Below are 15,789 nucleotides of genomic sequence, written 5' to 3'. Positions count from 1 at the left end.
CGCAGCTGTACGGGACTTGTGTTTCCACCGGTACTGCGTGTTAATTCGTGGAGGTAGCTCGCCAGACCGCCTGAGCGCCTGCGGAGTGAGTGGAGCTGGTGGCTCCCCTCTGGGCTTGGCCAGCTGGAACTCCTTCCCCCAGGGCCTCACCTCAGTCCCTGTCATGCTCTTCAGTCAAAACTCATGCCACACCATTAGGCCTCTGTAGCAATAGAGCTGCAGTGCCTTCTGTGTCTATGCCTCTCAGCTTTCCCGCGCTGCACGCAGGTCACCTCTTGGTCATTCCCACGTGGTGAGATGGCGGGGTCCTTCTTGTGAGGGGGGCTGAGTCAGTGGCTGAACACCTGCTGCCCAGGGATGCTGGCAGTGGAGTGGGCGCAGAGGGCAGAGGAAGCCAGGCAACCTGACCTAATGGGCACTGCCTCTACATGAGCTGATCAGTCCCAGGCGCCGGGGTGCATTCGTTCCAGTGGGAACAGGCCACTTCGCAGAGTTTTGTCTTTTAATTCTTTCAAACTCCTTGTTCCTACCCTGTGACCTACGTGTGCCTACTCTTCAGGATCCACAGTTATCATTTCATAAGAAACTTATTTTATCTCTTCCTCGACTCACTTCCTCTCCTCCCCAGGTTATTTTGAAGCAACTGTCAGTCATATCATTGAATCCATAAGTATTTCAGTATCTTTAAAAGAATAAACTTTTTCTAAACACAATTGCAAAGCCATCAGTAAAACTAAAAGTTAACAGTAATTTCTCAATTCTATCAACGATCCAGTCTTAGAAGGTATGGCAGAGCCATGACTTTCCAGTTACCTGGCATCTCTGTACACCTGGTTCAGGTAAGAATTTCTACAAATCATGAGTTAAAGAGTCGCAGGAAAGCAGGGAACCTCAAGAAGTAATTGAAATGATTTCTGCTTAGACCTTCAAATTACCTGAGACACATAACTGTTTTCTCCAGATTTAAAAATCTCTAGAGGCTCAGAGAACACACCTTACAGCTGACATTTAACCTAAATGTTGTCAACAGCAGTTTAAAATTCATTTGTCCTTGTTTCACACTCCCTGAGGGTGGACCCAACTACGACTGTCCTTGAATAAGGAACGTTTGTGTCCTTCGAGCTGTTCAGTCTCTGTTCTGAGCTCTCTTCTCCTGTTATAAAGAATCCCCGTTTTGAAAACTTTACTCAGTTTTTTTTTTCCAGGAAGATAAGAGAAGAAGATAAAATATTTATTAGGTGTTACTCAATTTAACCAACATCCAAATAAACGTAGATATTTTAGTAGCGCTTAAACAACTTTCCCAAGAGTAACAGCTTCCTGTGGCCGTTGTGATAACTTGCCACAAACTTGGTGGCTTAAAATAACGGAAGTTCATTCCCCCAGTTCTGGAGGCCACAAGTCTGAACTGGGTCTGAGGGGCTAAAACTGTTGGCAGGGCTGGTTCCTTCTGGAGGTTCCCGGCATGGTTCCGTTCTGTGCATCTCCCAGCTTCTGATGGCTGCCTGCCTGCCTTAGCTTGTGGGTGCATCACTCCAGTCTCTGCCAATGCGGTCACATCGCCTTCTTTTCTGTGTCGCATTTCTCCCTGCCTCCCTCTTATAAGGACACTTGTGATTCCATTTAGGATGCACTCAGATAACTCAGGGTAATCTCCCCATGTCAAGATCTTCAATTTAATCACAGCTGTGAAGTACCCTTGCCCTGTAAGGTAACAGTTCCAGGTTCCAGGAATGAGAAGCTGGATATCCTGGATATCTTTGGGGGCCAATATTCAGCCAACTACACCAAAGTTACACTGTTACTAAGAAACCTTAATTTTAATGGTATGTGAATATAATGCATCTTATTAGTTGGGAGAAAGGAACGTTGGATAAGAACATGGGTTTTGGTGCCAGACAAACTTGAGTTCTAATCCTAGCTTGGTCTGTAATCATAGACAAGCTCTTCAACCTCTCTGAGTCTTGGTCTTCTCATCTGTGCATGGGGTTGACACCAACCTTCTCATAGAGATAGTGTAAGGATTAAACTGGCTAGTCAATATAAACGATCTGGTGCAGTGCCTGGCATATAATATGCACTCCATAAATGGTCTTCCATGTTATTTTAGTGCAAGACTTCTTTTGATTTATCTCAAGTGGTACCCAGGCAGGACCTGGTATTTTCTGTCTGATTGCAGTACATTAATGAAATCAAACACAGTTTGACTGTAAGACATTTACAGGTGTCAGTAGAAAAATTATAAAGTATTATGGTGTGAAAAGACACCAAAGCTAATTTAAAATTAAGAAATATAAATCTAAGATAGAAGAATCACATTTAATGTTGGGTCAACTTTTAAGCGGATCGTAAGGGTTTTTGGAAAACAGAAAATGTCACCGAGATGCAACGGCTTTGAAGATGGAAGACGGCATCGGACCTGGAGCCGGAATACCTTTTGTTTGCCTCCAGATCTGCCTATGTCTTTCTGAATGGGCTTGGAGAAGCCACTTCACCTCTCTAAGCCTCAGTGTCTTAACGTATGAAAAGGGAACAACAAGATCATGGTTGTGAGGATGTAAAAATGCTTCATGCCTGTTCTACAAACACTGCACAGTAAGAAGCTATCATGAGGCCCTTTTATAAGAAAGATAGAGAAGCAACTACATGGGTATCAGTGATGGACTTTACTGCATCACTAAAAAAAAAAATCAATGAACATGGTTCCTGAAGCTCTGTGCAGCTGGAACACGGCTTTCTTTCCAAATGAATCCTGCCGGCTACCAACATGAGTATACATTCTATTGAGAAGTACCATGGTGCTGCAAGGCCAGATGTATGAAACACACGATGAGCTCGTTTTCCAGTAGCAATTATCTGATGAAATTGCGCCTTGTCTGCAGCAGGCGAACCGGATCTATTCCCGTTGGAGTAGGGAGCACGTGCTCTGGTATTTATAAACGGTAAAAGATGTTTGTCAGCACGCACAGCACATACATTCAAGCCTGAGTGCTGGCAAGAAATAGGCTCATTGTTTCTGAAGAGCTATTGATGGATTCATAAATTCTGTCAACAAAGCTATTCCTGCAAGGGATTCTCTCCACGGATGGTGATGACTCCAGCACGTGCAGTTCTGATTGTGGACTGAATTGAGTGCAAGGCCCCGGGTCAGACACTCGGCCCATTCTTCCCTGGGTCAATCCCAACAGATTCCAGATGTAAGGGAAGAGTCGTGGTGTACAGCCCTTGAGGTCACAGTCCCTGGTGGATCGGGGGAGGTCAGCACACTCACAATCCTCATCTTCATCCTTCCCATTGCCCAGCAAGAGAAAGCTTTTCAGAGCCATCTCAGATAGAATTCACTGCCATGCTGGGGGGTGGGACCTGCAAAGGCCAGGACATTTGAATCCTTTCCAGGTTCTCAAGGGGGTTGGCTATGTTAGGATGGGGGCAAGAGTGGTCCACATTTGCTGTACCTTTTGCCGCCAGGCTAACCTGACTGCCTAGCCCATGGATGTGAGCTGCCAGTTCACGGCCATCGACCCAGGCGCTCTTGTTCACAGCAATAGACTCAAACCCTCTTCACTGGTCCCTTCTAGCTTCCTATGGCTCTGGGTGTGATCTGGCTCCTGACTCTCAGCTTTTGTTCATCATCTGCCCTTGGATCATGGCAAACAATTTCTCTGTTCCTCACTTCAGTCTGCCCTCATCCCCTCAGTCTATTTGTCTCCTCATTTCAGACCATTTTCAATGTGAACCTACCCCAGCCGGCCTCTCAGGAAAACCCCAAGCCCCGGTCAGCCAGGGATCAGCCCAACCTGCTGAAAGCCCTACAGGGAGAAACCTGGACATTTCCGGCTGTTGGAATCCATGAGCTCAGCTGACTGACGTAGGCCTGATCAGACTTCACTCCGGGCTTCATAGCAAGAGTTATCCACTAACATCAGGGTCAAATCTAAGATAATGCATGATGTATAATAGGATTTTAAATGGGCCATCCTTCCCTTGCATATTCCTGGGACCTCCAGTATAACTGTCCCCTCTCCTAACCAGCCTGCCCCAGCTGCTCCTGGTGGCCAAGAGGCATTGCAGAGTTGAGTCGTTATTTGCGGCAGCTTCCCAAGTTGATAGAAGAGGACCCTAGAGCCCTTATTCTGGCTGATTGCCTTCAAGAACCCAGATTATTTATTATGATTTTGCCAGATGTCCAATTTCATTTTTTCAATAAAAGTTTATTAAGGGCTCTACTAATAAATATATATATTTATATCTAATATTATATTTAATATATATATACATATATATGTATATATATATTCTGATATACTGGTGCAAAGGACACAGCTCCTGCTTACAGGAAGCTCATGGTGTGGTGGAATGGGCATCTGGGGCTGAGGTGTCCGAGGCAGAGCAGGAAGAGAGCACAAGACTTGGGAGTACAGACCTTGTTCAGGGACGGGCTTCATCACTTACTTCTCTGTGATCGTGGTCAGGTTATTTAACCTCTCTGAAGCCTCTGTTTTCTCAACTAGTCAAAGGGGGCTAATTCAGCCTATTTCACAGAGTTGAGATAATGCACATTAAAGACACATAGTAGGTGCTCAATAAACATTACTTTCCTCTTCTTTCCATTAACCAATATTGCACTCTTGGCTAAGCTTTCATTATATAAGAGGAATTGAAGCCTTGACATGTGTTTAGCGAATCTGAATAGTGAGGACAGTGGGCAGATGATTCAGACTTACCGCATGTCCTTGCTCTTCAGCTCACCCTTTGCCTGATAGACTTGCGTTGGTTCATTAGAATGATATTATATGCCCTGTTGCTCTGAGGTCAAGAGCAGCCTCTTCCACCGCTGTCTGATTGCTGGTACCGACCTTTTCCTCTTCCCCTGATGGTCGTATGCCTCCTGAGTCAGGAGACTCCTGAACTGTGGGCGCTTCCTTGAGCGGTTACGGACTTGCTGACATTTGTGGATCCAGTATTGCCTGGTCAATGAGGGATTCTAAAAGCAACACGGGCCCATAATAACTGCCTCATGAATGTGGTATTTGAGGGATGATAATCATCACCATGGTCCACAAAAATTTTGGCAAAGGTTTCCATCCTTCCCTGAGTACCAGACTTCTGCAATGGAGCTGCATAGGTCAGTCCTGGGACAGGCATCCTTCATTTCTGATGGTTAAATGTTTCAGTCCACGTCAGGAAATCGTCTGCAGTCAGCAGATCTAATAAAGCTGGTGTTTTTAAAGTGATTTTGGTGCCATTAGAATGTGTTGCTGCATTTGAAATGGCAGCTGTACAGTAATAATGTGACATGTACACTTGGCATTTGTTTAAGTGCTTGATATAAATTCACTCATTTAATCCTTACAAGGACTCCATGAATTAAGGTACTGCTGTTACCCTCATTTTACCACTAAGAACAATGGGGTTATAAAACCTGCCCAAAGTCACCCAGCTGGTAATTCGGAAGCTAGAATTTGAAACAAGGCAGCTGGTTTGACCTCAGAATTCATGCTCTCAACCACTACAATATACTGGCTCAATACTAATTTAAGTCACATGACTACATGTTATTTAGAAATTCGATTGATGAGGTTTTCTGTGTTTTTTTTTTTTCCCCCAGCACGTGGGCCTCTCACTGCTATGGCCTCTCCCGTTGCGGAGCACAGGCTCCGGACGCACAGGCTCAGCGGCCATGGCTCATGGGCCCAGCCGCTCCGCGGCATGTGGGATCTTCCCGGACCGAGGCACGAACCCGTGTCCCCTGCATCGGCAGGCGGACTGTCAACCACTGCGCCACCAGGGCAGCCCAGATTGATGAGATTTTGACTATCTCAAAAGGCCGAGTGAATGCTGGAAATGTGTGTTCCTTATCTTGTTATGGCTGTTTTTGTTAAGGTCAGAACTATGGAGTCAGAACTTCACCCTCGGACAATGAGTACGACTGAGGGATTGAGAACAATAGTGACATGATCAGAGGGAGACAAGTCAGGGGGTGGATTCGGGTGATTAAAGAAAACTTCCTGGAGAAGGGAGATCTTGTGCCTGTGTGTTGCTGGTAAAGACAACAGGGATTAACCATTATTCAAAGAATCTGAGTAACCTGCGGCCATATCGCCAATTTTCCTCAATACAAAGAAAATCCAACTCATTTTTCTTTACTCTCCATTGTGGGTGTAGAAAAGCAAAGGTCTTGCCATTTTTCACTAGGATATTGACCAAAATTCTGACCTCTACATCAGCCTATAAAAATGGCCAAACCTTTATCCTCTTCTGCCGCTTTCTTTTTGTCACTTTAGTTTCCCTCTTCCGAGCCAAGCTTCTAAAGAACTGCCTACAGTTCCAGCCTTCTCTTCCTTTCTCCACAATTCCTACAATCTGGGTCCTTCCGCCATCACGCTCCCGGCACTGCCCCCGCCAAAGTTATTCCAGTGCATACTCTGAGTCCACACTGTGCTGGGCCTCTCAGCCACACTGGACAGCTTCGGTCCCTCCCTCCTGGAAACGGTCCTTGCGTCTTTGACCCTCTACTCTCTGGATTTTTGTAATCTTCTGAATGGTCTCTCTCTGTCTCATTTACGGCTTGCTCACACTCTGCCTAGTACTTAAAGATGTGTTCTGGGCAAGCTCCCTCTGGCCCAGTGCTCTCCTTTTCATGTGCGTTCTTCCTCGTGTGACCCCATCCACTCACAAGGCAAAGACAGACCTTTACATTTTAGCACTTACTCATTCCCCTGAGCTTCAGACTGACAGAGAAATGACCACTGGGTTCTCCCACCAAGTCCCCAGCTGAACTCATCATCTTCCTGAGATGATGACCTTCTGTCTGTCTGTTTCAGGGAATGGCGTCACCATACACCCAGTGACCTCAGCCCGAGGCCTGGAGGTCGCCCCCTGGACCTGCCCACGTGAGTTCCTCCCTCCCCCCCTTCCTCCCTTCCTCCTTTCCTTCCTTCCTTCCTTCAAGTCTTAATGCTAGTTAGCGGAAAAACAAAAGTAAGCATAAAACAAAGTCCCAGCCTCCACTTTCATGAACTTATACTTTAATCAAAATAAAACTTATATTTTAATCAAAGAACTATAAAAACAAAAGGAACACTGCGTTTGTGATAAATATTGGTTTGGAAACATAAAGCAAGAAGCTTCCCCAAAGGAAGTGAGGTTTAAGTTGATATTGGTGGGAGAATATATACTAACCAGTTAAAGGGCGGAGGACAGGTTCTCAGCAGAGGGAATAGAATGTGCAAAGGCCCTGGTGAGAGGAAGCCAGGGCCCTGAAGGAACAGAAACAAGTCCGGAGAGGCTGCCACAGGGAACAGGGGAGCATGAGTGAGGCTGGGCGGGGACAGGGCTGACCATGCAGGGCCTGTGGGGTCACCTGAGGGGTTCCGGTCTTCGTCCTACAAGTACGTGAGAAGTTGCTTAAGGGTTAAAGCAGAGCGGTGATGTGATCCTTTTTAAATTTCGTCTTCAAGTGTGGAGGATGGAGAAGAGAGGAGAGAGCATGGGAGGGAGGTGCTGGTTAAGAGGCGTGAGATGACGGTAGCTTGTTAGTATCCCCCCCCAAACAGAGAGCTGTAGGTCACTTTACACAAAGTCTGTCACTTTTGGTTGGAAATAACTCAGTTCACCTCTCTGAATAACTTGAATCCTCCTGAAGAAGCTGCTTTGCTGCCACACGAGCCCAGTTTCCAGCGATTCCTCCATGGGCGCTGAAGCCCCGTCAGTCGGACGCGAGCCAAGAGGCTGAGGTCACCCTGTCGGCAGTGTCCTCAGATCTCTGTCCAGAGCGATCAGCAGTGCCTACCCCACAGCGGACACAGAAGGCCCCCCAGACAGCACCAGTGCCTCGGGGAGTGGCGGCGGCCTCCCCACTCCTGGGCCTTGGGTGGCCTCTGCGTGAGGTAGCCGCCCCCTTGTGCTGAGGCTTTGATACCGGTGGCCCAGTGGGGCGTCACATGCAGCCTGGGTTAAATGAGGCCGCTTTTAACTGCCAGCTGGACTAGGGTTTTTCAATGAATTAATTTTTTTATCATTAAACTTTATTTTTTTAAAAAATTACTTACTTTATTTATTTTTGGCTGCATTGGGCCTTCGTTGCTGTGCGCGGGCTTTCTCTACTTGTGGCGAGCGGGGGCTACTCCTCTTTGTGGTGCGTGGACTTCTCATTGCGGTGGCTTCTCTTGTTGAGGAGCATGGGCTCTAGGCGCACGGGCTTCAGTACTTGTGGCTTGCAGGCTCTAGAGCGCAGGCTCAGTAGTTGTGGCGCACGGGCTTAGTTGCTCCGCGGCATGTGGGATCTTCCCGGACCAGGGCTCGAACCTGCGTCCCCTGCATTGGCAGGCGGATTCTTAACCACTAAGGAAGCCCTATCATTAAACTTTAGAACTGAAATAGGGGATGGAACTGGCATCGGAGTATGAAATGCAGCTTGAATTTTCCCTTAGGGACACCTTCCTCCCAGTCACATGGGTGTTTATTGAATGAAGTTGCAATCTATCTGCCAAAGTTTTAGGAAGCATCATTTTGCAAGGACATCAGGACAACAAGTCAGGATTTGGAGGGGCCACTGGAGTGTATGGGTGATGGGGGACATCCCACAGGAGGGGGGACACTGGGGGTGCACTTGGTAATGAGGGCGCTCTGTGGACAGAAAGAGGTGCAGTAGCCGCCCTGTATTATCAAATTTGAAGGAAGAGGAATATGTTCAAGAAAGATTTTAAAGAAATTCTGCTGTGTGTTTTATGGGAGAAACAGTCTTCTGAGTTCCTTCAAAAGCCTTCACTAAAGTTCTATGTTATTCTTCGAGGTCTTTGCAGTTAGATTTGTGTCTTATTTCATGGGTCCAGAGGCAGAGGCACACCTCCAGGGAGCCCAGACATTCTGGTTTACAAATAAACAAAGGAGCACGTCTGGACTACTGCACTCCGCTGTGTTTCTGGCAGGATCTTGGTGTTGGCACTAAGCTTCACCAGTGTCACAGGCTATTGGTGGAACCGTCAGTACAGGGACTTTAAACAAATATGTACATTGGCTCATCCTGGGCTCTCAAAACTTCAAAGCTCAAAGCTCAAAGCTCAAAAACTCAAAGCTGTCAGAATTTACAATTGAAAGACTGTAAATCGTTTAGCATTGTACAGACGGGGGCACAGAGGCTCACAAAAGGATATTGCATGATATTAGGTAACTTCTCAAGAGCTGGAACGTTCCTGGGATAGGAGCTTCTTTCTTCCTTGCTTCTTTTCCCCAGTTCTCTCACATACTCAGGCTTAGTAGTCAAAGTGGACTTGAATTAGAAACTCCCTGTGTCCATGAAGACTCTTTTGGTTGCAAACAACAAAAAAAGTCTCTAGATAACTTAAGCATAAGGGGGGATTCATTAGAAAACTCGAGGGAGACTCATTGATCCGTAGGAAGAACAGAACATCAAGCCATGGGAGGACAGGACCAGGGCGGTTGCAGGGTCGCCAAGGACGCCTCCCTGGAGGCCTCACCGACTGACTCCAGCTGCTGGGTTTTTGGACTCAGAATAATCATGTGGTTCTTTACAAATGTTTTTTTTCCCCTCTTCTTTAACCATCTCAACTGAAATCATTTGAAAGGATCAAACTTGCTCAACTGATTCTTGTTTGTTCAAAATAATCAGAACTTTTGTTGATGACGAAGATAATTTTTGTCACTTTCTGTTCAAGTCTTTGGATAAATGCTTGGGCAAGATAGGTGTTAGCAAGTGTGGGGGCAGCTGGAGGAACCTAACCCAGCTTGGCAGTAGAGGCTGCAATTACGCTAAATGCACGGATGGATGTGTGGTAACTAGGCTGGCTGGATGGGCTTTGGTAAAGATGGGAGAGTGCTCTAGGCTGAGAAAACTTGGGTCAAAGGTGACCCTGGAGCAAAGGGAGTGTGTTGGGTTGAGACGAGAATTGTGGACACCGAGGCAGGTGCAAGGGGCAGAACCAGGTCACAAATGACCTGGGCTGAAGAGCCTAGAGTTGATCCTGTGTCTCGTGAGGCCTCTCTGAGGTGGCATTAAGGAGGGAATAATCTCGGGAAGTGTGTATTCTAGAAAGATTTCTTTGGCAGCCCTGTGGAGGATGGGCTGAGTGATAGTGAGGGCAGTAAGAAGACATGAAAAGCAGGAAGTGAGGACTTAGAAATGGGATATGCAACAGTCTTACTCAACATCTCTGCAATAGGCTAGTGATATTAGGAACACAAAGAATACGCTGACAGTTTTCAGCTGTACAGCGGGGTCTCATTATGACAAAGTCTCATCTATTAGATTGACTCACAGCCCAGACTTGCAGTGGCCTTAGAGCGAGGCCCTGCATACTCCTGCCCTCGGGTAAGCGGCCCTCAGTTAACCGTGGAGGTGACATGGGGTCTGGCATAGCTTATTGTTCAGAGTGGTTTTCTTTTATATTTTTATTCGAGTCTTCTTCTTTGGGAATTGGCCATGTGGAAGGACTGCTCTCTGGTCACATGACTGGTTAGAGTTCAATCCCAAGAGAATTGAGGAGCTGCGGCACGTGGGCCCTTGTCTGTGACTGTGTCACAGTCACGTGCTGCGTGGCTCTCTAGGCAGGGCCATGGTTCACAGGTAGGGGCTGTGCTGATTTTCTGCTGTGGTTCTGGGGTCAGCAGGGCCAGCATGTGACCCAGTGTGCGGCCATCTCAGCCCCCTAGAAGCGCAGAGACTTCTCCACGGCTGGGCAGGTGTGCGGGGAGGCGGCACAGGGCTGCAACCCTTCCTCTGCCCCCCTGGGGCCTGTGCCTTGGCTGCTGTGCCCCTGCACTTTCACATAAGCCTCAGTCTTTGCCAATCTACTTCCACTTTCTGCTCGGCCAATGCATGTTCTTTATACCATCATATTCTTCCGGTCTTTCCAACCATGTCATTTTATTTTTAATTACATTAAAAGTTGTTTAATTGCGGTAAAACACGCAGGCCCAGGAACGAGCATGGGTTCTGCCAGGATGACATGTCACTTGGATGTGAAGGAAGAAGGGACAGGAGAGGGGAGCATGTGGTGTGGGACCCACATGCATGAGACGGGGGAGAGGAATCAATGCCTGAAGGGATTTCTGGGAAGCTAATTGGGTGCTGAGATGTGTAAAAACCCCTGACTTGGTGCCCCCTTTTAAAGAACTACATTTTCAAAAAATGCTCTTAAGATCTGATTTATGTTTCCTTTGCATGTGACTCCATGCGGAGACTGGGTTGCATGGGGCTCCCCAGGATTTAGTCAAGTTAAATGTTGGTCTTTGGTCAATACTTCCTTAGTTTGTGTTTTGCTGTGCTTTTCCCCACCCCCATTTTACTCTTAGATTTAGACAGAAGGTAGTTTATGATTTCATACCTAAATTGTCATCTTGCTCTAGGACCCAGGAAAAGTAAAACAGTTTCTTTCGAAAAACACAAAAAAGAGGAAGACAATTGTGTTCTTTATACAGGAATTCAAGCTTTAAAAGGGAAAAAGTTTCCTTGAATAATGCTTTCCTGAGGTCACTGGAAATACGATTTCACCCAATTTTTCCTATATTACACTTAATAAGCACACTAATATTTTTAAATCAGTATTTACTTATTTTATCATTTATCATTTTATCATTAGTATTTTATCATAGGAAATAGTATTTCCTATGTTATATTTTTATAAGCAGTTGGCTTGAGGAATATTTCCTTACTCTTGGCCTGGTATTTGAGATCACATGCATCAAATGTCATTAGAGAAAAACTGTTTTAATTGGCAGAGATGCCTTGGAAGATTTGGAAGGATTTAGGATGCAGACCAGGGACGAACCTGAGAGTTCTTGCCTTTTGCTGCATCCTTGCCTGCTGCCCGCTGCACCATGCTTCCTCTCTCTGTGCGATGCTCCCATCAGAAGAGTCACAGTCATTTTTCTTACCCTCTTGAAAGAGGTATCTGTGGGTCACACTTTAGTATTCACTTATCTGGATCCTACCATGAATTCCAATTAATATTTCCTCTGAGATCTAAGACAATCCCTTTACTAGCTTCCTGGCCCCCATTTCTAACCATCATTTTAAGTTGTTTGTTTAATTTCAGGGCTGACTGATCACCAGAAATGTTGTTTCCACTAAAGCAAGTAATTTCAAGCTTACGACATTTAAGAATGATCGAATTCTTCCATTCAGAAAAATCTCTCTAGGTCACGAATATGAGATTAGGAGAAGGCAACTTTAGAAAAGTTGACTTTATAAAGCTACGTGTTTGCAGGAGTGAGGCCATGCTGTGGAGGATTTTAGGCAGGGATGTGAATGCTTTCTCACCTGGTGGTGTAAATCTGACGTCATCCCCTCCTTTCGTAGGACAGTAATACATTTTCAGTTCCAGTTAGTATCTTTGGGGGAACCCTGAGATCTATTAGTGCCTAATAATTGATGGAGGTTTTTCCCATGTGGATTTCATCCCTATATCAGGTAGAGTGATAAAGGGTGGTAAACTTTCATCACTTCATTATTCTCCCTGGCCTCATACTAGTACTACTGGTTTCTCTAGACTATTGTAGGCAACTCGTCAGTCACCTGTCATACCTCTGCTTTGATTCCTCCCTCCTGCAAATGCAAGAATCTCTTGGTATTAGAGATTTTCCTGATTAACAAACTTATATTGAGCGGCACAGTTTTTGCACATTTCTTTCTCCAATTCCTTTGGTGGCAAAGATTGTCTTTCTTCTGGGGAAACCCATTCCCGTGCTCTCTGAAGAGGCTAATGCTTCCACTTGGCAGCCACAGGAGTGGGCAATGCCCCAGGCCTTTCAGGTACAAATGGGAGGGGGGCGAGCTCCTCTCCTTCGTAGGATCGTTATTTATAAGGATGATGTGAGCTGAAACTGTTGGTTCCCATCATTGCTACCACAAGGGGAAATTGCATGAGAAGTCAGAACAGAAACACAAAGCTGAGGGATGGAAAGACAGAGATGCTCTTGACGACATTCTCGATCCTCTTCCTTTTGACACACCTCAGTCAGCTCTATCCCTTCCACCTACCTGGGGCTACAGCCCATCTTGTGTGTACACCAGCTTAAGTTGGGTTTTTGTCATTTGCAATCAAAGTATCCTAAGTGATGCAACTGCCAGCCATTTCATCCTATTTATTAAGTTTCATTGCTTATTTCTTTTACTTGTCTGGCATCCTCGGGCACCAGCTGGTCCAGTGATCTGCACAGAGTGGACGGTGGATGGACACCCACTTTTCATGAAGGGCAGTAGGCAGGTGGTTTTCAGCGAGATGGAAGGTCTCCTACTAAGGTTGCCAGATAAAATAGAGGATGCCCTGTTAAATGTGAATTTCAGATAACTAATCCTTCTTTTAGTGTAATTATGTCCCACGTGGCACTTGAATTTCAGACCAAAACCAAATAATTTTAGTATAAGTAGGTTGCGTACAATGCGTGGGACACACTTATGCCAAAAATTTCATTGCTTATCTGAAATTCAAATTTGAGTATCCTGTATTTTACCTGGCAATACTAGTCTCACCAAGTAACCATACTTTAAGAACGTGCTTAAAATAATATTACGAGGTTTCTAAATTTAGGAGAGCATCCTACATGAATATCATTCATGCCTACAACGTAGAATTTAAACTTAACTGGGCATCCTGTGTTTTTATTTGCTGAATATGTTCCCTACTTCAGTTATCTTCCTGATTTGATGATACAGCACCTGAATTCTAGTATCCAAGAGCCATCTTGGTTTTCTACTCCACAGTCAAAGAAGCAATGTTTGGGTTCAAACCTCTTCAATGGGCACCCATCTCTCTCAGGTATCTGAAGGCAAGGGTTGTTACTGTTTATTTTTTTAATTAATTTTATTGAAATATAGTTGGTTTACAATTTTGTATTAATTTCTGCTGTACAGCAAAGTGGTTCAGTTATACATATATACACATTCTTTTTCATAGTCTTTTCCATTGTGTTTTATCACAGGATATTGAATATAGTTCCCTGTGCTATACAGTAGGAACTTGTTGTTTATCAATTCTACATATAATAGTTTGCATCTGCTAATCCCAACCTCCCAATCCATCCCTCTCCCATATCCCCTCCCCCTTGGCAGCCACAAGGGGTGTTACTCTTAATGAAGCACTCTTCCATGGCCCGTGTTGGGAGGGGAGAGTTAAGTCAGGAGAACTAACATTTACCAAGGTTCTCTTACTTGTTAAACTTTGGGGAAAAGCTTTGTACCCCTTGACTCATTTAATCTTTGTGACAGCCACGTGAAATAGAGAGATTCTGTCTATCCCCATTTTAAAAATAAGGAAACTGAGACTCAGGCAGATGAAGTAATTTGCCCCAAAACTCATAGCTTGAAAGTAGTACCAGGTTCAACTGACCCCAAGCCCATGCTCTTTCTGTAGGTTCAGTTTCTTGAGAAAAGAGCAACTCCTGGTATCTTTTAGCAGAGTAGGACATCCCCAGGGCTGGGGATGTCACCGTCCCTCTGCTGGCATTGAGACCAGAGCCAGCAGAGGTGCAATGACTGCTAACGTCCAACTTTTGACCAGAGAATCTGAGACCTTTACCCAGCTTGAATGGGTGCATAGTTCCATACCTTTCCTTGATATAGCAGCAAAAGCGAAGCAGATGGACCTGAAACATATGAGAAATGTTCCAACATACTCATAATTAGAGAAATAAAACATCTCAAGACACCATTTCTTACCTATCAGGTTTGCAGAGATTAAAAAGGTTAATCAACTGGTTGGCAAATCTGTGGGGCAACAGTTACTATTAGACGTTGCTGGGGGGAATGCAGACTGGTACAAATCATCTGGAGGGGAATTTGGTAAGACTTGACAGAACTATAAATGCGCTTACCTTTTGACACAGCATTCCAGTTTCTACGAATCTGCCCTGAAGACATATCTCAACAATATGAAAATACATGTGCACCAGTTTCTTCATGGCAGCCTTGTCTGCAACTGTTAAATATCGGTCTGTAGTTTAGTTAGTAACATTGCGCCAGTGTTAATTTCCTGGGTTTATAATTCTATAATTTTGCTCTGGTTATGTAAGATGTTAACATTAGGGCAAGCTGGGTGAAGGGTACTTTTCTGTAGTACTTTTACAAGTCTAAAATTACAGCAAAATAAAAGGTTAAAACTACAACAAGGAAGCAGATTTCTCATCACTTTATGTGGGGCATGAGGTCAGGACTGGACCAGAGGTGAAGGGTCAGAGCTGCCCAACTGCCTCATCCTCAGGTCCATTACATCCTGGAGAAGCGGGTCGGGCTGACCTTGCAGGCAGGAGGTCATGAGGAAGAGAGTGGAGGGGTGCAGACGGCCATCAACCATATCCTTGCTGAGAGTCTGAGGGTCAGCACACTCTGGTGGGAGAAAAATAGAGAACAGCATACCTGCCCGGACCGCTGTTATCTATTCAGATTAAGTCTCTGAAGGATGTCCTTGGAAACAGTTCCATTATTTTAAAGTCTCATCTCACCTGTGTGAGAGATTTACTGTCCTTTCCCAGTCACTGGTTGTTTGTACCCTATATTCAAATACCTTGAACTATTAAGATGATTCATAGCCCTCTCTTTATGTGGCATTTTCAGTCCTACAAAGAGAAAAGCTATGAATTGCTTAAGATGGGGAATCAGTTCTCTCTCCTGAATGACTTGCTCAGAAATGCAGTGCTCGGGCTTCCCTGGTGGCGCAGTGGTTAAGAATCCACCTGCCAATGCAGGGGAGACAGGTTCAGGCCACATGCCGCGGAACAACTAAGCCCGTGCGCCACAGCTACTGAGCCTGCGCTCTAAAGCCCACAAGCCAT

Source organism: Tursiops truncatus, chromosome 14 (assembly GCF_011762595.2).
Source record: "Tursiops truncatus isolate mTurTru1 chromosome 14, mTurTru1.mat.Y, whole genome shotgun sequence".
NCBI lineage: Eukaryota > Metazoa > Chordata > Mammalia > Artiodactyla > Delphinidae > Tursiops > Tursiops truncatus.
The sequence above is the reverse complement of the archived record's forward strand: the minus strand, read 5'-3'. Positions refer to the sequence as shown.